Source organism: Astyanax mexicanus, chromosome 17, assembly GCF_023375975.1.
Source record: "Astyanax mexicanus isolate ESR-SI-001 chromosome 17, AstMex3_surface, whole genome shotgun sequence".
In the NCBI taxonomy this organism is placed as follows: domain Eukaryota; kingdom Metazoa; phylum Chordata; class Actinopteri; order Characiformes; family Acestrorhamphidae; genus Astyanax; species Astyanax mexicanus.
In genome coordinates this window covers 766,951-792,049 of record NC_064424.1, presented here as the reverse complement: position 1 = coordinate 792,049, position 25,099 = coordinate 766,951, and the positions used below count along the sequence as shown (strand labels likewise).

General features: G+C 40.5%; 1 protein-coding gene and 2 long non-coding RNA genes across 5 annotated transcripts in view; 2 read left to right on the top strand and 1 right to left on the bottom strand.

The window, feature by feature from the left end:
• Positions 1-25,099, top strand: part of ebf1b (EBF transcription factor 1b) — a 219,206-nt gene that overhangs the window by 65,334 nt on the left and 128,773 nt on the right. The window lies entirely within an intron of this gene.
• Positions 6,856-7,264, bottom strand: LOC125782501 (uncharacterized). The gene is made up of 3 exons (XR_007425206.1): positions 7,247-7,264; positions 7,041-7,143; positions 6,856-6,937 (listed from the first exon to the last, which is right to left on the bottom strand). It is a non-coding gene; the product is annotated as an uncharacterized LOC125782501 (long non-coding RNA).
• On the top strand, positions 20,044-22,741 carry LOC125782503 (uncharacterized). The gene is made up of 3 exons (XR_007425210.1): positions 20,044-22,106; positions 22,139-22,457; positions 22,522-22,741. It is a non-coding gene; the product is annotated as an uncharacterized LOC125782503 (long non-coding RNA).

The window sequence follows — 25,099 nt, the reverse complement described above, 5'->3', positions numbered from 1 at the left end:
CACTATCATTACACTTTTGCACTTTATGATGTCATTCTTATTGTCATCCCATGTTGCACCATGGTTCTGGATTAACGTAATTTAATTACACTGTGTTCCTGTTCTCAGATATAATGATATTAAAAAGCCTCTTGACTCTAGACCTGATGTGATATTAAACGCTTTGGTATATTCCACATATTTTGGTTTGTGGAGACTCGTTGTCTTTATCGTCCAGCTCTATAGGCTGAAGTATCCGGTATGAATTGGTCGGTGTGATGGCTGGAGGATATAAAACTGTTTATAAGACCCTCTGAATGTGCAGAATTCTCTCTCAGACTCTTACGCTGCTAAATTAGAGGTCGGTGAGCTAACGAGCGAGAGGCTAAAGGAAGGGTCTGTTTACACGGCGGCGCGGCTAATTTGAAGTCGTGCGGCGACGCTAAGTGGCGGAATGTGTCTAAACAAATCAGGTGGATGTGTGAAGCCCCGCCGCCGTGTTTTGACTGGAGCCGGCGTGAAGCGCTGAGATCTCTCCTGCTGAGGAAAACAAGCGTCCTCCTCGTCCTCGTGCTACAATCCCCGCCCTGCTTAACATTTCTACACATTTCTACTCATATCTAAACATTTCTACACATTTCTAAACATGTCTACACATTTCTACACACATTTATACACATTTTTAAACACATAGCTACACATATTTACTCATAATCACACATGTACACATTTCTACACATTTCTACTCATATCTAAACATGTCTACGCATTTCTACACACATTTTTACAAACATGTAGACATTTATTCACATATATACACATTTCTACTCATATCTAAACATGTCTACGCATTTCTACACACATTTTTACACACATGTAGACATTTATTCACATATATACACATTTCTACACATATCTAAAATTTTAAGGTGTTTCTACACATTTCTAAACACATATCTACACATTTCTACATATTTCTACACATTTCTAAACACATATCTACACATTTCTACATATTTCTACACATTTCTAAACACATATCTACACATATTTACTCAAATCTATTCATATCTACACACATCTACACAAATCTACATATTTCCACACGTATATACTCATACCTACACATTTCTACACATTTCTACTCACATCTAAACATGTCTACACATTTCTACACACATTTCTACACACATGTAGACATGTCTAGACTTTTCTAAAATATTCTACAAATATCTAAACATTTATTCACATATATACACACATTTCTACACATATCTAAAATTTGTAGGTGTTTCTACACATTTCTAAACACATATCTACACATATTTACTCAAATCTATTCACATCTACACAAATCTACATATTTCCACACGTATCTACTCATACCTACACATTTCTAAACACATATCTACACATATTTACTCATATCTATTCATATCTACACACATCTACACAAATCTACACATTTCTACACATATCTACACACATCTAAACTGCCGTGTTTTGACTGGAGCCGGCGTGAAGCGCTGAGGAAAACAAGCGTCGTCCTCGTGCTACAAGTCCCCGCCCTGCTCCTCACCGTGCTCCTGGTGAACGCCGCGCACCGGGGGGGTGGATGAGGGAAGCCGAGGGGCCCCGAGCTGCATGTGGAGGAGCAGGATAAAAGAGAGGTGAATAAAAAGTGATGTGATAAAGGTGGTTGAAGGTTCGTGTGTTTTTCCCCGAGCCGCCGGCAGCACCAGAACATGACCTGAATTTAATTCATGATCTGTCCGAGTTAACCCAGAACATGCTGCAGATCCTTCCCTGAATGTATAAACCTCAGCTGCTTTCACTCTCCAGGATCTTAGATCTACTGGACTCTTCTCACCTGGGAGAATACACATATAATACTGTATCTATAGGGCGTCAGTGTGTCTTCGCTATCGTAACGACGGGAAAAGTACACCTTCCTCGTCTCGAAGCGCAAAGCAATAAACTACAGCATGTACTAATTCTCTTAATAAATCATGGGTGTGGTTAATTCATTTTGGACGTAACATGAAATAAACCAATCAGAGTGTCTCTTTTGCTGATCATTCCCTTTAAGAAGAGTCAGGTGAGCTCTGACTTTGGCGGATTGCTATTTTAATGGTGCAGCTACCTGGACGTGTGTATATATATATATACACACACACACATTTCTATACACATCTACACATTTCCGAACATATCCACACACAGCTATAGCTTTCTACACACATGCAGACATGTATAGACTTTTCTACAATATTCTACAAATATCTAAACATTTATTCACGTATATACACAGTTCTACACATATCTAAAATATGTAGGTGTTTCCACACCTTTCTAACCCATATCTACACATTTCTACATATTTCTACACATTTCTAAACACATATTTACACATTTATACATATATCTACTCATATCTACACATATCTACACTTTTTAAAACACATATCTACACTTATCTACACATATTTAAACATAAACACACATCTACACGTTTCTACAAAGTCTACATATTTCCACACATATCTACACATTTCTACATATTTCTACACATTTCTAAACACATATTTACACATTTCTACACATATCTACTCATATCTACTAATATCTACTCATATCTACACTTTTTAAAACACATATCTACACTTATCTACACATATTTAAACATAAACACAAATCTACACGTCTACACACATCTAAACACATCTGCATATTTCTACACATATCTGCTCATACCTACTCATATCTAAACATTTCTACACATTTCTAAACACATATTTACACATTTCTACACATATCTACACATCTACTCATATCTACTCATATCTACACTTTTTAAAACACATATCTACACATATTTACACATATTTACACATATGAACTCATCTACACATTTACCCATATTTCTACACATATCTACACTATTCTACACACATATCCACTCATATCTACACATACAGTATCTACACACGCACACATTCCCCGCCGTGGTCGGAGGTCAGGTCTATACTGTGATAAGGAGGTTGTTGTGTTTGGTAAATGGTGAGGTGGTTGGTGCGGTATCGCGCTCGGTCGTGTGTTGGGGCTCTGAGTGATGAATTCCTCTACACTCTGGATTACTTCCTGTTCTGGAGAACCCTGGCTCCAGGTCCGGCCCGGCCGCCCCGCTCCCACAGGAAGTGGATGCAGATCAGCTAATGGAAAGGAATGCACGTCCCCGGGGGGCTAAACGCTCCTAAACGCTCCCTCTTTCTCTGCTCTTTCTCTGTTGTTTCTCTGTTGTTTCTCTGTTGTTTCTCTGTTGTTTCTCTGCTGTTTCTCTGCTCTTTCTCTGCTGTTTCTCTGTTGTTTCTCTGCTGTTTCTCTGCTGTTTCTCTGCTGTTTCTCTGCTGTTTCTCTGCTGTTTCTCTGTTGTTTCTCTGCTGTTTCTCTGTTGTTTCTCTGCTGTTTCTCTGTTGTTTCTCTGCTGTTTCTCTGTTGTTTCTCTGTTGTTTCTCTGCTGTTTATCTGCTGTTTCTCTGTTGTTTCTCTGCTGTTTCTCTGCTCTTTCTCTGTTGTTTCTCTGTTGTTTCTCTGCTGTTTCTCTGTTGTTTCTCTGCTGTTTCTCTGTTGTTTCTCTGCTGTTTCTCTGCTGTTTCTCTGTTGTTTCTCTGCTGTTTCTCTGTTGTTTCTCTGCTGTTTCTCTGCTGTTTATCTGCTGTTTCTCTGTTGTTTCTCTGCTGTTTCTCCCTCTTTCTCTGCTGTTTCTCTGCTGTTTCTCTGCTGTTTCTCTGCTGTTTCTCTGTTGTTTCTCTGTTGTTTCTCTGCTGTTTCTCTGCTGTTTCTCTGTTGTTTCTCTGCTGTTTCTCTGTTGTTTCTCTGCTGTTTCTCTGCTGTTTATCTGCTCTTTCTCTGTTGTTTCTCTGCTGTTTATCTGCTGTTTCTCTGCTGTTTCTCTGTTGTTTCTCTGCTGTTTCTCCCTCTTTCTTTGCTGTTTCTCTGCTGTTTCGGGGGGTGAGGGTTGTGTTTTTACTGAGGCGTTTGTGTGTTTGGACTCGCTGCAGATAGAGGGACAGAAATAAAGCGTAGGGAGTCAGCACTTTACAGAACCAGAACCCGGGGGACGGGTCTACCTGTGGAGCTCTGCTGCGGAGAGGACATCTGCGCTGTCTCCAGACTCTTACCGGCCGTTACACTCATATCTATTAACTATTTACTTAATTCTGTTTCTATTTCACATAGGAATAGAGTTAAACTATACATACTAATAAAAATAAATATAGATTTGCACTTAATAGACTACAAAGCTTGTCTCTGGAGCTGTGTTGCAAGATTATTCCTCTGGTTTTTAGTGTGTAATAAGAGCAAGATAGAAATAAAAATCTATTATTTTTGCCTTTTTTTTGGGATAATATGAAACGTTTGTGAAGCACTGCTGCTCCCACACAATCCTACCAGCTCTCACTTATCTGATGATGATGCACTTTAGGAACATTCAGGATATTTATTTAGTGCTTATATTATAAAGTAGCTCCTCCTACTCTTTTCTTCCACTACAATGCATCTATGGGTTTAATGCAATCAATGAATTAATAAATCAATTAATCAGTGTTTATTTACACTCATTAAGAGTGACCATGATTTAAAGTGTAGCCAAGCATTCCACAGCAGAGGCTGATAATAGTAAATACATATGAATTTAAGATTTAAAAGTAAAGCTAGAACATAAAATAATACTGTAGATTATAAAATTATATTTTATATCTTCCTGTTGCTGATTCAGCAATACCTCCATCATGACCAACATTCAACCTGAAATTAAAGTCTATTGATGTCGATGGCCAGCTGGGATATGATTGTTTTTTTTTTCCATGATAGAATTAGGGATTTGTTTATTTCTTATTTTACATGAATGATCCGTTGTTGATGGTTGTAGATGCTCAACATCAACTAACATTCGACTAAAGGTCTATTAAATGCAATTAAATTTTTATTAGAATGGAAATAATTCTATATTGAATGTAACCCTATACAAAAACCTGGCCCAAACATAACCATAATTCTGTACAATAACCATAACAACTAATAGTTTGTAAGAGTTCATGGGTTAGATTTGAGTTTTAGGCTAATAGTCGGGTTAGGGTTAGATTGTAGGTTGAGGTTAAGCCACATCAAGTCAGTCAAAAACAAACCAGTCCAATTCAATCCAGACCAAACTAAACCAGAACAAACCAAAGCAAGGCACGCCAAGCTTTATACCATTTAATAGTTTTTAAGAGATTATGGGTTAGATTTGAGTTTTAGGCTAACTAGTAGGGTTAGTGTTGGGTTGTAGGTTTAGATTCCGTTGAGAAATATTAATGTTCAGGTGAGAGTTTAGATGCTTGTAATAGATATTCAGTTAAATGTTAGTTCTGTAGTTCTGTAGTTCTACTGTAGAATGGAAGACTATTCTACTGAATGTAGACCATCCAAGTAAAGTGGAACCAATTTAAGGGTTGAGTCTGTTTCCAGTGCTCTGAGTGCTAATGATAAGTAATGGGTCTGTCGGTGTTCTGGCTGGAGGTGGGTGATATACAGCAGACCCGCCCCCCCCCCCCCCCCCCCCCCATCCATCAGTTCAGTCCTTCTACATGACTGTATCAGGACTCTAACAGACCCCCGGATTACAGACCCCCAGCTCCACTGGGCATGGTGCCCCATTACCCCCCCCCCATCCTTACCCCATGTAGAAACAGACAGTACAATGTAGGAAAGCATGTTTAGAATTTAGAGTTTAGGGGGTTTGATTGACAGGACTAAGTTATAAGAACCAGACATCACCTCCTCCCACCCTGTAATGTAACGCTAGGCCTGCTAGCATTTCCTTTAATAACCGTTTCTGTGGATGCCGCTGCATTCCTGCGCGTGTACAGTACTGTATGTTGGACTGTCAGCGCCGCTGAAGCTCTGAGACGTCTGGGATCGAGCCAGGATTAATAAAGCTCTATAAAAACGACACACAGAGAGGACAACAGAGGATGTAGAACTCTGGATGGGCCAAAAGGAGCCTGACACGCTTAAACTGAATACTAACATACAGCGGAACTGTTCTAATTATTTATAAATGATGATATAACTATATATTTCTATATATATATGTAGATTTATATATATATATATATAGAGAGAGAGAGAGAGAGAGAGAGATATAGACTACTGCAATGCCCTGCTAACTGGCCTCCCGGCCTGTGTAGTAAAACCACTACAGATGATTCAGAACGCAGCAGCACGTCTGATCTTCAACCAGCCAAAACGGGCACATGTCACCCCGCTGCTCATTGAGCTCCATTGGCTACCAGTTGATGCATCAAATTCAAAACTCTTACAATCGCCTACAAGGTGATACAGAACAGCTCCTTCCTACCTGCACTCGCTCCTGAAGGCTTACGCTACCTCCCGGCCGCTGCGCTCCTCCAATGAACGTCGCCTCGCTTTACCAAACAAACATTCACACAAAGCAATCCAGACTGTTCTCATACAGAGTTCCCCAATGGTGGAACAAACTACCTTCTACTACCAGATCAGGAGAATCTCTCACTATCTTTAATAAACTCCTGAAGACAGAGCTCTTCAAAGAGCTCTTACTCTCCTAACACCTCTAACTAACTACCTTCTACTACCAGATCAGGAGAATCTCTCACTATCTTTAAGAAACTCCTGAAGACAGAGCACTTCAAAGAGCTCTTACTCTCCTAACACCTCTAACTAACTACCTTCCACTACCAGATCAGGAGAATCTCTCACTATCTTTAATAAACTCCTGAAGACAGAGCTCTTCAAAGAGCTCTTACTCTCCTAACACCTCTAACTAACTACCTTCTACTACCAGATCAGGAGAATCTCTCACTATCTTTAAGAAACTCCTGAAGACAGAGCTCTTCAAAGAGCACTTACTCTCCTAACACCTCTAACTAACTACCTTCCACTACCAGATCAGGAGAATCTCTCACTATCTTTAATAAACTCCTGAAGACAGAGCTCTTCAAAGAGCACCTACTCTCCTAACACCTCTAACTAACTACCTTCCACTACCAGATCAGGATAATCTCTCACTATCTTTAATAAACTCCTGAAGACAGAGCTCTTCAAAGAGCACTTACTCTCCTAACACCTCTAACTAACTACCTTCTACTACCAGATCAGGAGAATCTCTCGCTATCTTTAATAAACTCCTGAAGACAGAGCTCTTCAAAGAGCACTTACTCTCCTAACACCTCTAACTAACTACCTTCCACTACCAGATCAGGAGAATCTCTCACTATCTTTAATAAACTCCTGAAGACAGAGCTCTTCAAAGAGCACTTACTCTCCTAACACCTCTAACTAACTACCTTCTACTACCAGATCAGGAGAATCTCTCGCTATCTTTAATAAACTCCTGAAGACAGAGCTCTTCAAAGAGCACTTACTCTCCTAACACCTCTAACACACTAACCTAACTATTTCTAACCTCATTTCCTTCTTCCTCTCCTTCACTTCTCTATCACATTATTTCCCTTCGACCTCCTTTAAGCCCTATCTAAAAATGGGTTATCTAAATTCCTATTTCTTTTGTACGTCATTATTGTAAGTCGCTTTGGACAAAAGCGTCTGCCAAATGAAATGTAATGTAATGTAATGAATAGATGTTTTTTTAAAACATTGATCCATTGGCCTCATATGGAGACTCAACAGATTTAAAACATGATGGCGGGAATCCCAGTCAAAAGTTTCTACAGCCAGTCCAATCCAAACAGTAATATTGGCTAGGTTAAAATTCTCATCAAGAGGATATATATGTATATATATGTTCAGTGATATGTTTACGAAGTCTCGGACGGTGTGGAAGAAGAGTGTGGATTGTGTTTGCTGTGCGACAGGGTGTGCAGATTTCTTTCTTTTCTTTTTATAAATCGTTCCGGAAATGCTGACAATCGCTTGGCTGTAATGAGCGGTGTTATCCATCTTGCCGATGACAATAGAAGGAAAACCTGCGCTGTGTGCAGTACCCCCCCCACGCACACAGCACCCCCAACACACTCAACACCCTGACCTTCACTGCTTTATGAAACACATCTGTGGACGTGGGTGTGGCCAGATACTCTTTCTGTTTCATAATGTTGGACATTGAACATTTTTATTGAATTTTATTGAATTGAATCTGTAAAAGTGTGGTGTCCCTCCACATCACACATTACCGTGCATTACTCCCAAATCTCAACACTTCAATTAGGATCAGAATAGGTTGGTAATAAATTGATAAGTTTGCAGCAGGTGTGCTTTTTTAGAGCAAATCAAGTCAATTCAAGTCAAGACGAGACGAGACAAGACAGGACAGGACAGGACAGGACAAGACAAGACAAGGCAAGACAAGACAAGACAAATTAAGCCAAGACAGGACAAGACAAGACAAATCAAGACGAGACAGGACAGGAAAAGACAAGAAAGACAGGACAGGACAGGACAAGACAAGACAAATTAAGCCAAGACAAGACAGGACAAGACAAGACAAGACAAATCAAGACAAGACAGGACAGGACAGGACAGGACAGGACAAGACAAGACAAGACAAGACAAATTAAGCCAAGACAGGACAAGACGAGACAAAGTAAGACAGGACATAATAAGACAAATTTAGCCAAGACAAGACAGGACAAGACAAGACAAATTAAGCCAAGCCGAGCCAATTAAATCCAGACCAAACCAAGTCAAGTCAAATCAAGACAAGACAAGACAAGACAAGACAAATAAAACCAAGCCAAGTCAAGTCAAGATAAGTTAAGTTAAGTCAAGACGAACCAAACAAAGACAATTAAATCCAGACCAATTCAATACAGACAAATCCATCCCAAACCAAACCAAAGCAAACCAATTCAAATTAATTAAAAACAAACCAAATCAAGCCAATCAAATGAAATTCAGACCAAACCCACAGTTTGCAACATCTGGATTAGATCCTGCCAATACGTAGAAGGCAGGGGGGCGGAGCCTCTGAAAGCAGAGAGGTCGTGTTGTGGAAGGTGGAAGCTGGTGATTGGTGATTGAAGCTTGAGTGACATGTGATTGAGTCTCCTGGTAGAACTTGTCTGCTGCTCTGAGGTCAGGAAAACTCTGATCTGCAGCCGAAACACAAAACCCGTCCACTGAACCGCCGAGCCCCCCGAGCCCCCGGACTCCGACTCCCACAAGCCCCGGCGAATAAACACCTAAAGTGAGTGTTTATGTGGAGAGTGATTTGTGTGGGAACCCCGTCAGGTCCCACTGCTCCGGTTTATTTATGTCTCTGCCGTATGGAGACGTAGCTGCAGATCAGATCATGGTGGGGGGGGGGGTGAATACGAGTCCGTCAGAGCGGATACTGCAGGAAGAACCAGAGCGGTCGATGCGGTTCAGCCTTATCGAATCGTACTCGATAAAATCTTCATCGTTTTTAGATCGATAAAAGATTTGGTGTCACTTTATTATTGTTTATTGTCTAGTCAGTGCTAGGGTTGCAACGGTATGAGATTTTCACGGTATGATAACCCTCTCAGAAAATACCGCGGTATCACGGTTATCACGGTATCACAGTTTGTTACATATATTATTAAACTGACCCTTAAAGAAATTACAACAAAGGTTTTTTGTTCAATTAACTATTTATTGTAGAAACCTGGAACAACTATATAGATAATGTCTCCTTAAAAAAAATAAACTGTACACCATTAGGTGAAGGAAACCAGGTTTTTCCACTACTCTTAAGGTCATTGTGTGTGTGTGTGTATATATATATATATACACACACACACACACACACACACACACACACACACACACACACACGTGTCACACATTACATGTCCTCTAAGAAGTAAAGATCCTGTGTTTAAACTATTCAGTACAATTATTTAAGTTTAAATTATTTAATATCTGATAAACTGAGCCTGGGTCAGTGTCTGATCAACAACTCTTGTAAACGTCCGTTTTACTGCCAAGTTGGTATATAACCAGATAGAGGGGATTTATTTCTGAGTCTGGTTTTAACATATGAAAAACAGGCACGTCAGAATTTGAAAATTAACGCATGTAAATGAATGGCGTCTTTCACATCCAGTCCGGCGAGCACCTTTACACGGACACGTGAATCCGTCGTAGCACGCACTTCACGCCTGTACCTGCGTGCCCAAATTTCGGATAACTCAGCGCTTTTGCGGGCGCTTACCGCATGGGTTGTGCACGACTACAAAGAGGTTTTATTTATGTTCAGATTAAAATGATAAACTAAACACATACTTTGCGCTGCACGGCGGGGTGCTGTTCTTGGAGATGGGAGAACAGGTTTGACGTATGTCCACCTTTAGCTGTGACTTTACGGCCACATTGATTACAAATCGGATACCCATCCTCGGGTGCGTTCGGCGGGTATCTGAAATAGTCCCACACTGCTGATTTTAGTTTAGCCTTTTTTTAGGCGGACGGAGATTTGTTTAGTCTGATGCACTTTCTGCTGTTCTCACCGCTGTGTGCTGAGGAGCTGAAGCGGAGCAGAGTTGCGCATGCGCGGGTGAGTTTCTCCGCTGGCTTGTGTTTTACCGGTAATAAGCAAACACACACGGTATGATAACCGTGCATTTTAATACCATGGTATACCGTGAAACCGGTTACCGCTGCAACCCTAGTCAGTGCATATAAACAGTATATTGAAACAAGTTTCCTCGTACAATTAAATTCTTTCTTTGCTCTTCGCCAAGTATACCACATAAAAATTTAAAGTAGAAAATAAAGTACAAAAAGAAAAAGATATAAACTATCTAAATATAAATATAAAATTTACATCCAGGATGGAAATATATACATGATAAGTGGGTAATGTGTTATAGATTATTTACAAGTAAGTTCACTTAAAAAAAAATGATGCGTAAAATTTACTTTAACAAAAGTTTTGCTAAAAAACTTTCTGCATTTGCTTTTTTTTAAGTAAATTTAATTTCATGTAAATTTAAGTAACTTCAACTTGGTTTCAAGACTTAATGTTATACAGAGTAAATAAGTGAACTGAACTTCAGTCAATCCTTTCTTTTAGTAAACTTTACTTTATTTCTGCATATAATATTACCTAATTACTAATAGACTCAAGTGTTCTTTTCTGTAACATTAACCTCCAAACACTGTTCCCTTTCTCTCTCTCTCTCTCTCTCTCTCTCTCTCTCTCTCTCTCTCTCTCTCGGTTTCTCCAGCTCTCCTGGATGGTGTGGTTAATAGATTATTACTGTTTTATACTGGTTTAATTTTACCGCATGCTGTTTTTACTACTTCACTTGACTGGAGGATATAAAAACCGGCTCTGGAACACATCAGGTCCAAGTAAGCGCAGCAGCTCTCTTAAAACACCCTGAACCTGAACACTGCTCTCTCGCTCTCTCGCTCTCTCGCTGCTACCTGGAGAAGTGCAGCGTTTACCCCACGCTGCTCCGGTGATTACCTGCTTCATTATGTCCACATGTGCAGCTTTCACTGGGCCAGCAGCAGTTCAGCAGCTCTAAACTCCCAACACGCTGTCGTCATTCGGGGTCAGCGCGCCGCCGCCGTGCGCTCTGCTGCTGTTCCTGTACTGAGTGTTCTGTAGAAACACTGTGGTACCATTGGGTACCGGGGGATGTAGAGTATATTACAGCTGTGTTCTGCAGCTGACTGCTAGTCACACACTGTCGCTGGTTACTGGCATCAATTTCTTAATTTCTTTATTAACTAAACACCTGTTAAACTAAATACCATTGAAAAATCTGCTGTAGAGACACGTCCAATAGAACAGCATCCCACACATTTTCTATAATCAGGGATTATATATCTGAAGATACAGCTGGACATGGTATAATGTCTGTAGTGTCTTCAAACCAAGCCAAACCAAACCAAACCAATCTAAACCAAACCAATCCAATCTAAGCCAAGCCAAGCCAATCCAAGCCAATCCAATCCAATCCAATCCAAGCCAAACCAAGACAAGCCAAACCAAACCAAACCAAGCCAAACCAAGTCAAGCCAAACCAATCCAAACTAAGTCAAGCCAAACCAAGTCAAGCCAAACCAAGCCAAACCACACCAATCTAAACCAAACCAAACCAAGCTAAACGAAACCAATACAATCTAAACCAAGTCAAACCAATCCAATCTAAACCAAAACAAACCAATCTAAACCAAACCAAGCCAAGCCAATCCAAACTAAACCAAGCCAAGCCAAGCCAAACCAAAACAAACCAATCCAAACCAAACCAAACCAAACCAAGCCAAGCCAAGCCAAGACAAGCCAAACCAAACCAAACCAAACCAAACCAAACCAAACCAAGACAAGCCAAGCCAAGCCAAGACAAGCCAAACCAAGCCAAACCAAACCAAGCCAAACCAAGTCAAGCCAAACCAATCCAAACTAAGTCAAGCCAAACCAAGCCAAACCAAACCAATCGAAACCAACCCAAACCAAGCTAAACGAAACCAATCCAATCTAAACCAAGTCAAACCAATCCAATCTAAACCAAAACAAACCAATCTAAACCAAACCAAGCCAAACCAAGCTAAACAAAACCAATCCAATCTAAACCAAGTCAAACCAATCCAATCTAAACCAAAACAAACCAATCTAAACCAAACCAAGCCAAACCCAGCCAAACCAAGCCAAGCCAAACCAAACTAAACCAAACCAAACCAAACCAAATTAAACCAAGCTAAGCCAAACCAAACCAAACCAAACCAAGCCAAACCAAACCAATCTAAAGCAAACCAATCTAATCTAAACCAATCCAAGCCAAGTCTGGCTAATTCATTCAGCTGAGTACAATTTGCCAAACCAATTCAATCAGAAACTAAACCAAGTTAATCCAAACTAAACCAGTTCAGACTAACCCAACCCAAACCAATACAATTCAATAAAAAAACAAAACAGTGTCCTGTAGAAACAGTGCGGTACCATTGGGTACCAGAGGATGTAGAGTATATTACAGCTGTGTTCTGCTAACTAAATGCCTGTTAAACTAAATACAGTAGAAAAATCTGCTGTAGAGATGCGTCCAATAGAAACGCATCCCACACATTTTCTATAATCAGGGATTATAGAGCTAAGATGCAGCAGCTGGACATGGTATAGTATCTGCAGTGTCTTCAAAACTCAAAGCTCTTTAAGGGTAACTAAACCCCCTGAGGAGGGGTAGTTTGGGAGTGGCACTGGGTGATGTATGGGTTTAGGGGTGGGGCAGGAGCAAGAGCTGATTTGGCTGTTCAGTAAAGCCACTGAGCTGCTGTAACCAATAGAGGTAATATTGCTGATATTTTGTACAAAATAAGCTTAAAAACTCCAACAGAAAGACACAGGAAAGACATGATGATCCTGAATGTTGGTAATTACTGATGCTTTAGGAAATCCGTTCCAGGCTGCATTGAAATGAGAAACGAAAGGCAAAAAAATGAAAAGGACAGAAAATAAAAAATGAATTGCAGATCGAACTCTGAAACAGAAACGCTGTGAGTGAAGTCATAAAGCAGAGAAATAAGAGACAATAGAGAAACGAGATTCTTTCACTCCCTCAGTTTGACCCTCCACTCTTTCCTCAGTTGGGAAATTGCTCTCCTTATTGACGACTCTGAATTATAAATGTCCAACACTTTTTACAGCTTATTAAGGGTTTTTACAGGAAGGGGAAAATTTAGCGTTTTATTGGGTTAATTTGAAGCGAAAGCTTCCCTGCTGAATTCGCATGATTTTCCTCTCATCAACGAGAGAGAGAGAGAGAGAGAGAGAGAGGGGGATGAGAGAGAGAGAGAGAAGGAGAAAGAGTGATGACATGATAGAAGGATAGCGAGAAATAGAAGAATAGAGATCGAGAGAGAGACAGAGAGGACTATAAGGAGAGAGAGAAAGAAGAAAAAAAGAGATAAAGAGAGATGGAAGGATCGCGAGATAGACAGATAGATATATAAAAGGATAGCGAGAGAGAGATAGAAGGACAGAGAGAAGGATAGAGAGATAAGAGTAAAGATAGATAGATAGATAGATAGATAGATAGATAGATAGATAGATAGATAGATAGATAGATAGATAGATAGATAGAAGGAAGGAAGGAAAAAGAGAGAGAAAGAAGGATAGAGATATATGTGAGTGCAGAGTTTGATTCGAATGGGCGAGCGAGGATCTGTTTCTCTCAGTTTAAAGAATAGAGTGATAGTCCTGTTCTCTCTCTCTCTCTCTCTCTCTCAGTTTAAAGAATAAAGTGATAGTCCTGCTCTCTCTGTTTCTCTCAGTTTAAAGAATAGAGTGATAGTCCTGTTCTCTCTCTCTCTCTCTCTCTCAGTGTAAAGAATAGAGTGATAGTCCTGCTCTCTCTCTCTCTCTCTCTCTCTCTCTCAGTGTAAAGAATAGAGTGATAGTCCTGCTCTCTCTCTCAGTTTAAAGAATAGAGTGATAGTTTTGTCATCTCTCTCTCTCTCTCTCTCTCTCTCTCTCTCTCTCTCTCTCTCAGTTTAAAGAATAGAGTGATAGTTTTGTCGTCTCTCTCTCTCTCTCTCTCTCTCTCTCAGTTTAAAGAATAGAGTGATAGTCCTGCTCTCTCTTTCTCTCAGTTTAAAGAACAGAGTGATAGTCCTGCTCTCTCTCTCAGTTTAAAGAATAGAGTGATAGTTTTGTCGTCTCTCTCTCTCTCTCTCTCAGTGTAAAGAATAGAGTGATAGTCCTGCTCTCTCTCTTTCTCTCAGTTTAAAGAACAGAGTGATAGTCCTGATCTCTCTCTCTCTCAGTTTAAAGAATAGAGTGATAGTCCTGATCTCTCTCTCTCTCTCTCTCTCTCTCTCTCTCTCTCTCAGTGTAAAGAATAGAGTGATAGTCCTGCTCTCTCTCTCTCTCTCTCTCTCTCTCTCAGTGTAAAGAATAGAGTGATAGTCCTGCTCTCTCTCTTTCTCTCAGTTTAAAGAACAGAGTGATAGTCCTGATCTCTCTCTCTCTCAGTTTAAAGAATAGAGTGATAGTCCTGATCTCTCTCTCTCTCTCTCTCTCTCTCTCTCTCTCAGTGTAAAGAATAGAGTGATAGTCCTGCTCTCTCTCTCTCTCTCTCAGTTTAAAGAATAGAGTGATAGTTTTGTCGTCTCTCTCTCTCTTTATTGTGGTGGGTTTTCTGTTCCCGGCGTTCGGGTTCGACACAGAGCAACAATAGGTTTATTTATCTCTGTGTTTTGTGGTGGACTGGTTTAAATAACAGTGGAGTCTCTCCCTCTGTTCTCCTCCCTCGCTCCCCCGCTCTCGCGCTCTTTTCCCTCACTTGCCCTCGCGCTAATGGCACCCAGTTAAATTGCTGCTCTGAAATGTTTGTTTTCTTGGCTCCGCAAAAAATAGTTTGCAGATGACAAACATGTCAGCCCTCTGCCAAGCGTGATCTTCCCTCTGGATTCTGGCTTTTGTTCGGCCGAGCTCCACTCCGCTCTGAACAAAGGCCTCGCCCGCCGCTCCTCGCCCGGATTTGGTTTTGATTTACTGTAAGTGGCCTGTATATGTGTGTGTGTGTGTGTTTGTCAGTTGTGTACATGTGTTTGAAAGACTTTACAACTATTTGATCTGTAACTAATTTATTTTGAGTCATAATATCAAAGTGTTTCCTCTAAAATTATTTTTTTTTTTTAGAGCGGTGCTGTGCACACAGTGCAGGGAGTGAGGGAGAGAGCTGGCAGTGAGAGCCGACAAACGGCATGTTTAAGTTCATTTTTACTGTGTGTGTGTGTGTGTGTGTGTGCATGTGTGTGTGTTTGTCAGTTGTGTACATGTGTTTGAATGTTTTTACAACTCTTTGATCTATAACTAATGTATTTTAAGTCATAGTATCACAATGTTTCCTCTAATATTTGGATTTTAAGCAGTATTGGCGTTATCAGTATCTGAGTATCAGAGCAGTGCTGTGCACACAGTGCAGGGAGTGAGGGAGAGAGCTGTCAGGGAGAGCCGACAAACGGCATGTTTAAGTTCATTTTTACTGTGTGATTTTGTTTGTCAGTTGCGCACATGTGTTTGAATGACTTAACAAGCCTTTGATCTATAGCTAATTTATTTTAAATCATAGTATCAAAGTGTTTCCTCTAAAATGACAATTTTTTGAGCAGTGCTGTGCACACAGTGCAGGGAGTGAGGGACAGAGCCAACAGGGAGAGCCGACAAACGGCATGTTTAAGTTCATTTTTACTGTGTGTGTTTCTGTGTGTGTGTGTTTGTTTGTCAATTGCATACATGTGTTTAAATGAGTTCACAATCCTTTGATCTAGGCATGTATCAAGTTCTTGGCAACTAAAAAGAAATGCGTCTGAAAATGGCAAAAACAGCAGTTGTGTTGAATCAAAGTGAACAATAACTCATTCATTTGAAGTCATAGTATCACAGTGTTTTCTCTAAAATTAAGATTTTTTTGTTGTAAGTAGAGGCATTATCAGTATCTAAATATCAGAGCGGTGCTGTGCACACAGTGCAGGGAGTGAGGGAGAGAGCTGGAAGTGAGAGCCGACAAACGGCATGTTTAAGTTCATTTTTATTCTCTCTACTTGAATAAACTAAACTAAATAAACACTCAGTATTTATCAGTTTACTCTTTATCTCGTCTTTCCACCTGAAAGCTACGAGCTGTACAGGACTAGGATAGTAACGTTAGCTGATCTAACATATTCATAGCATTTTGTTTTTGTTTAGTAAAAGTCATGTGAGGTGAGTAGCACTGCTGAGGTAAAGTATGATATGTACGATAAGAAAATAGCACTGCTGGTGTAAGGGTTTAAAAGGTTCTTCAGGCAGTCTGAAGTGGCTCTTCAGGCGCGAGTGTATGGATTATCTACATGCTACAGGCTGTGTGAGTTCCAAAGAGTGTAGAGCAAGCGAGGGACTGCGCGAGAGGTAGAGAGAGAGAGAGAGAGGGATGGTGTAATAGTCGGAGGAGGAAGAGCTAATGAGCGTATGGCGTGGTGCGTGAGACTGTTAGGGTGTGGGTTTCACAGTGTCGGCTCCTCGTGTAATTATCCTTGTTCACTGGCACCCTCAGCCTATTTATTTCAGCTCCAGTGTCGCACTCGCGCCGGCATGAACTCACTTTACAGCGCTGTGTCAGCTCCTCTCGCGCGCCCGCTGCTCTGTACACTGTAATACTGCAGACATGTGGCGGATCGTACACGGCTCATACACTTACCGTACATCACCTGCATTAACATACATCACTCGCGTTAACATGCATCACACAAGTTACTGTACATCACTTGCATCACCGTACATCACACACTTTACTGTACATCATCACCCTCGTTATTGTACATTACCTGCATTAACATACATCACCCACATTAATGCACATCATCACACGCATTAATGTACAATCACTAGCATTACCATACATTATCCTTATTACCTTATTACATCACCTGCAGTAACGTACATCATCACCCTCGTTACCGTACATCATCCACATTAATGTACATCATTCGCGCTAACATACATCACACACATTACCGTACATTACCCGCATTACCATACATCACCCATTTTACTGCACATTTCTAGTGTTACCGTACATCACCCTTGTTACTGTACATCACCCACATTAACATACATCACACGCATTACTGTACATCACCCACATTAATGTACATCACACGCATTACTGTACATCACCTGCATTAACATACATCACTCATGTTACCATACATACCATACCACACCCGTTTTACTGCACATTACCCGTGTTACCGTACTTCACCCATGTTACTGTACATCACCCACATTAACGTACATCACACGCATTACTGTACATCACCCACATTAACGTACATCACACGCATTACTGTACATCACCCACATTAACGTACATCACACGCATTACTGTACATCACCCACATTAACATACATCACACGCATTACTGTACATCACCCACATTAACGTACATCACACGCATTACTGTACATCACCCACATTAACGTACATCACACGCATTACTGTACATCACCCACATTAACGCAGATCACGTATGTATATATTCACATATATGTTTTGAACTTTAAATGGCCATATATTCCATATAAATGACAATCTCATATATGTACATACATACATATACAGACGGCTGTCCCCATACAGCCGAAAGAGAGAAAAATATAAAAAATATAAAAGTGCAGCCAATGTTCAAAGTAATTTAAAGGACAGAACTAATGTATCTAATATATATCTACATAACTAATCATAGATTCATGTATTTATCGAGTTCAGAGACACTTTAAAAACAAATGTAACCCTATAAATGTTTTATTGTTTTATTTTAATCCCCATTAGCTAATATTGCCATAACATATAATTGCAATACTTCACATACATACATAACATATATCAAATAATAAAATGAACAGACCAATAAACAAAGCAGTAAAAACCAGTAATTATATAGAAGATAATGCGCTGTTAATCAGATCAGCGTTGTTTTTACTAGGGCTGCAACTGATGATTATTTTGGTAGTCGACTAATCTGACGATTATTATTATTATTATTATTATTTTATTTATTTTATTAGTCGATTAGTCAACGATTATTCTATATCCATGTCCTCCATCTCTATGATAGAATGATAAAATGATAGACACAGCTGAACATGAGATTTAAGAGGCATTTAAATGTCTAGATGTTGTTTAAACATGGAAATTACTGATATTTAGAGAGTAATTGTGCAATTGAGTAATCTCACATTGCACTTCTGTGCCCATCACTTTAGTGTGTAATGCTGTTACTGTTAGAAATTAACGATTAGTCGACAATGAAATTTGTAGTCGAACAATTTAAATAATCAACATTGTCGATTATATGGACTAACCGTTGCAGCGCTAGTGTTTAGCGTTGCTGCAGGTGGTTCTCGCGCTGATACTGTACTCTGTGTTGTTAAGCACAGATATCTGAAAGTGTGAGCTGAAGTTATGGGGAGCTTTTTCAGCAAGCTGTTCCTGTTAGAGTAGATCTGCAGCTCCGGGACTCGCGGGGGAATTCTCCACACCGCCAGGCAAACAAAGACAGCAAATGTCACAAATCTGAAGCCAACAGCGTCCGCCGCTCCTCTGCTGAAGCGGAACACATGCACGGATATTCGCCGCTCGCTATTGGCTATCCGCTATTCGCTACTCGCTCCTGAGGGACGCGGCCGTCTCTCCTCCCCTCGCGGCCGTAAGAAAGTCTTTTCTGAAGGTTTGATGATAAAGGTGGACGTGAGCCTGAATTTTAATGAGGAATTGTGGGTCGTTTAACCCTGTGTGGGCCGAACGCTCTCGGAGATCGAGCCGCTGATGAAATAGAGGTGTTAAAAAGGTGCTGTACCGTCATCTTTTTTTTACATGATGTGGCTAAAACCGTCTGTTTAAAAACACTCTGAAGACGTTCGTCCGATTGTCTGCAGGTTTACTGATTTAAAATTAAGTTTAAAGTGAATTAACTTTGTTGGATATGTGCATCAATACTCAGCAAAGAATGATTTAAAGTGAGCTCTTTAAATAGGGACTAACACAGGTGTTTAGTATTCTGGTGATTTACTTCCTGGTGGTGCCGTGTGCAGTGTCATGTGATCGTGAGTGTCAGTGTGAGGTGCATCCTGTGTATCTTAGTCTGTAGGAGAATGAATATCACAGGTAGAGCTGAGTTTGTTTAACTTTAAGTTAAATTTCTCTAGCCACGCCCAGGCCTGATTACTGCCACACTTGTTCTCAATCAAGAAACCACTTAAAAATCACCTGCCTGGCAAAAACAGGTAGACCAAAAGCTAGATATCATCACTGGATCTATCAGTCTGGAAAAGGTTATAAAGCCATTTCTAAAACTAACATTGTTGTTTTATTCTATAAACTACGGACAACATTTCTCTCTCAAATTCCAAATAAAGAAATTGTCATTTAAGCATGTTTATTTGCAAATAAAAATGAGAAATAATGTTGAAATAACCAAAAATAAAAGATGCAGAGCTTTCAGACCTCAAATAATGCAAAGAAACAACAACAAGTTCATATTCATAAAGTTTTACGAGTTCAGAAATCTTTGAATATTTGGTGGAATAATCCTGGTTTTTAATCACAGTTTTTTTCATGCATCTTGGCATCATGTTCTCCTCCTCCACCAGTCTTACACACTGCTTTTGGATAACTTTATGCTGCTTTACTCCTGGTGCAGAAATTCAAGCAGTTCAGCTTCATTTTTACGTGAGCTTTTTATTAGTGTGTGTCTAAAGGTGGTAGTGCAGTTAAACACAGTAAAACAAGAATCTACATTAAACAAACATTTACAGAAACTCTAAGTAAGTGTAAATTTGAGAGAAAAGAGTATAAAACAAATCAGTGTGAGTTCTGAGCTTCACTAGTTCACTAGTGTTCGAAGAGTTCTACTCTAAAGTTACTCTAAAGTGCTGTCCTCCTCTCGCCGGCTGTAGGAGCTACAGCAGGACTAACTTGAGATTTTGCACCTTAAACGAAAACGCTCTGAATATGGGAACCTGTCACCGGGATGAGGAAACCGGTCTGTGGACATATGGCGTTGCGTCAGCAGAGTGGAGGTTGAACTGGATCCCGCTCCGGATTTCGTTTCAGCGCATCACGAAGTGGCTCTTCGTAGAGCTCCAGCCCTCACCTCTCATTGTCTCGTCTCACAGAGCCCTCTTCATTAAGATCCTGCAGCCATTCCAACACCCTTTCTTGTCTGACAAGGCAGGCGTATCCTGTTACTGACGCCAGGAAGGGAAATAAGGGAAGGCAGCTCTGGCAGTGTGGCACGTCGGAGAACTGCTGCGGCCCACAGGACTCAATTATTGCCTCCCATATGTTAACATGTCGAAGAAGGTGACAAGCTATTTCAGATCTCTCTGCAACACTGTGTAAACCCCAGCTTTACCATCACTTTCATTCCCCCCAGCCGAGATCCGCGTCCGCCTTCCTCGTTCCCGCAACCGCGCGCAACGTGCCATAACTCATATACACATTGTGTGAACAGGAAAAGAGGAGGGGAGGGGAGAACAGGTCCTAGTGTTGATGCAATTATTAGGAAACTAAATTAAGATCTTAATTAATCAATCTTGACAGCTTTCTCAACTGGGTTAAGTGGATCTCGTCCTTGACAGGAGACACACCTCCTGCATGCACTTGTTTCACTACAGCTGCTGCTAAACGGAAAAAAAGCCATCAGTGCTGGAAGACGACCTGAAAGAAAGAAAGGGCTCTTCACGTACAGGAGAAGACAATGCCACCCTTACTCACTCTTACTCACTCTAAGTCACTCTTAGTCAGGCTTTAGCACCGAGCGCCGCGTCAAAAATGGGTAAAAAAAAATTGAGCAACAGTCCATTTCTCAGTGAATGGATGAAAGTCAATGGAGCTGATACCCCTCTTTTGACATCCCCGATCAAAACGTTAAGCAACTTAACGTCTTAAGGTGTCTTAAGACTTAACCTATAGAAATGCTAATAGACCCTCACGACACAAAACCAGCTGCTTGATTGCTCGAATCAGGGTTTCTTTAAAGGTGGACAGAAGGACAGAACTCTTCATTTAAACTCTGGAGCGTCTGGGAAAAAGTGCTGAGTGAAGAGGTTTTTACCAAGGTGCCGAAAGAAGAGGCGAAGAGACAAAGAGGCGACTAGGCAAAGAGGTGAATAGACAAAACCATGAAGAGGTGAATAGGCAAATAGACAAATAGACAAAAAGACGAAGAGGCGAATAGACAAACAGGCAAATAGACGAAGAGGTGAATAGATGAAAAGGCGAATGAAGAGGTGAAGAGGTAAATAGACAAAAAGGCAAATAGACAAAGAGGTGAATAGACGAAGAAGCAACTAGGTAAAGAGGCGAACAGACAAACAGGCAAATAGACGAAGGGGCGAATAGCTGAGAAACAACTAGGCAAAGATGCGAATAGACGGAGAAACGACTAGGTGAAGAGGTGAATAGACAAAAAGAACGACTAGGCGAAGAAATGACTAGGTGAAGAAATGACTAGGCGAAGAAGCGATTAGGCGAAGAGGCGAATAGACAAAAAAAACGACTAGGCGAAGAAACGACTAGGTGAAGAAACGATTAGGCAAAGAAATGACTAGGTAAAGAAACGACTAGGTGAAGAAACAACTAAGCGAAGAAACGACTAGGTGAAGAAACGATTAGGTGAAGAAACAATTAGGCGAATAGACAAACAAGCAAATAAACAAAGAGGCGACCAGACAAAGGTGAAGAAACGACTAGGCGAAGAAACAACTAGGCGAAGAAACGACTAGGCGAAGAAACAACTAGGCGAAGAAACGATTAGGTGAAGAGGCGAGTAGACAAAAAAAACGACTAGGTGAAGAAACGACTAGGTAAAGAAACGATTAGGCGAAGAAACGACTAGGCGAAGAAACGACTAGGTGAAGAAACAACTAGGCGAAGAAACGACTAGGTGAAGAAACAACTAGGCGAAGAAACGACTAGGTGAAGAAACGAGTAGGCGAAGAAACGACTAGGCGAAGAAACGACTAGGTGAAGAAACAACTAGGTGAAGAAACGACTAGGTGAAGAAACGACTAGGTGAAGAAACGACTAGGTGAAGAGGCGAAAAGACGAAGAAGCGAAGAGACGAAAAAACGACTAGACGAAAAGACTAATAGACAAACAGGCGAATAGACCGAGAAACAACGAGGCTAAGAGGTGACTAGACGAAGCAAAGAAACAATTAAAGTCTGGATGAAGCTCTTCCCAACAGGATCTCAATGTCTTGTAAATGTTTACTCAACACATCCTCATTGTTTACTACAAAGGCTGAAGCTCTTCACTCACCAGCCCATCAGCTCTTCCTCTCCTCTCAGAGTTCAGTCACTGCATTACTGAATCCACTTCAGAGCGGCAGCGGCGGCGGCGGTGAATAGGGGGCCGAGTGCCGGGTGGCAGGAGGTGACAGCGGCAGGCGCATTATTAGATAAGTGGTGGAGTGTTTACACAAACAGTGCAGATAACCATCGGGAAGCTCACGAGAAGTGCTACACAAACACCACCGGCCACACGGCCCAGCGAACGAGGGGAGCGAGGGAAGAGAGGGGAAGAGAGGATGAGAGGGAACGAGGGGAAGGGAAGCACTACTAGAGAAAAAACATACACAAACATGAACACACAGGGTCCACTTCCAGACCCTTCAGTCCTGAGAGCTACACAAATACTCTCCTGACAAATAATATCATAGGAATCAAATGAGAGAGAGACGGAGAGAAAGATAGAGAGAGGGATACACAGATATATACAGCCCTGGAAAAAAAAATGAGAGACCACTTTAAAATGATGAGTTTCTTTGATTTTACCAAATTGAAAACCTCTGGAACATAATCAAGAGGAAGATGGATGATCACAAACCATCAAACCACCAAACTGAACTGCTTGAATTTTTACACCAGGAGTAAAGCAGCATAAAGTTATCCAAAAGCAGTGTGTAAGACTGGTGGAGGAGAACATGATGCCAAGATGCATGAAAAAAACTGTGATTAAAAACCACCAGGGTTATTCCACCAAATATTGATTATTTCTGAACTCTTAAAACTTTATGAATATGAACTTTTTGTTTTCTTTGCATTATTTGAGGTCTGAAAGCTCTGCATCTTTTTTTTTATTTCAGACATTTCTCATTTTCTGTAAATAAATGCTCTAAATGAGAATATTTTTGTTTGTAATTTGGGAGAAATGTTGTCTGTAGTTTATAGAATAAAACAACAATGTTCATTTTACTCAAACATAAACCTATAAATAGTAAAATCAGAAACTGGGAGAGGCAGGGTTAATAGAAAGTAAATACAGGAAGAAGGTACAAGTGCAGATTAGCAGATTAGGACAGCTGTAGTAGTTATTATCTGAGTAATAAATCAGATTATACTGCACCTGAACAGCCATTTAACTCAAACTAGAGCTTTAACAAATTGCATCAAGAGTACAAACACTTTATTTTTAGGAACACAAATCAGGCGCTTATTAATGAAACTTATTATTTGCTTAATAAAGTCTTAATTAGACATTTGTAAAAAAAAAATACTCATTACTTATTATTAGGCTTTATTCTGTGTATTCAGTGTTATTGGTGCTTAATTAGGGGGGAGCCTATTATGTGGAAATGATTAATAATAAAATCCAAAAGACACAGAAACAGAAAGAGAGAGCAGTTGTAACCTCTGGCGATGTGATTGTAATTGTTAGCGCCGCTGCAGTAGAATAGAGGAATTAGGGGTGAAGTTAAGCCTCCTTTGAAAACATTAATTGAATTAAGAGTGTTGGAGCTGCGGAGCGTCCTCTAATGAGACTAAAACATGAAAAGCCGCTCTCAGCCGAGGTCTTCACTGCTTAAAGCCCGTCCCGCACTTTGAAGAGGGCTTACGCGAGAGGAGGAGAGAAAGGAGGAAAGAGAGGAAAAGATGTAAGTGGGATTTCCCGTGAAGGAGGGAGTGTGTGTGTGTGTGTGTGTGTGTGTTTTTGCGCGAGTGTATGTGTGTGTGTGTGTGCGTAAGAGTATTTGTGAGAGAAAAGCAGAAACAGGCTTTTCTTTCTCATTTTTTTTCTCCATCACTATCTTTATCCTCTTTTACATTTTTTATTTTCACCCAGATTTTAACCTCAGTTTATCTTTAGAGCCGAGTCACCAGCAGTGTGAGGCATTTTAATATATATATACACCAGGTGTGAAGCAGCATAAAGTTATCCAAAAGCAGTGTGTAAGACTGGTGGAGGAGAACATGATGCCAAGATGCATGAAAAAAAACTGTGATTAAAAACCAAGCAGGATTATTCCACCAAATATTGATTATTTCTGAACTCTTAAAACTTTATGTATTTATGAATCTAAAAGCTCTGCACAAGACCAACTGTGCTCTCTCGGGAGTCCGGCAGCTGATGGCAAGCTGCATGACTGGGATTTGAATCAGCGATCTTCCAATCATAGTGGCAGCGCCTCAGTCCACTAGACCACTCTGTGCCTCTCCAATAAAAATGATTATTAAAGCAAACAGCAAACGGCCAAAGCTTATTCTTACAATTCTTTCAATCCTGAGTTCCTGTGTGTGAAAACAAACCAGACCAGACTTGGTACCGCATTCTGAGTC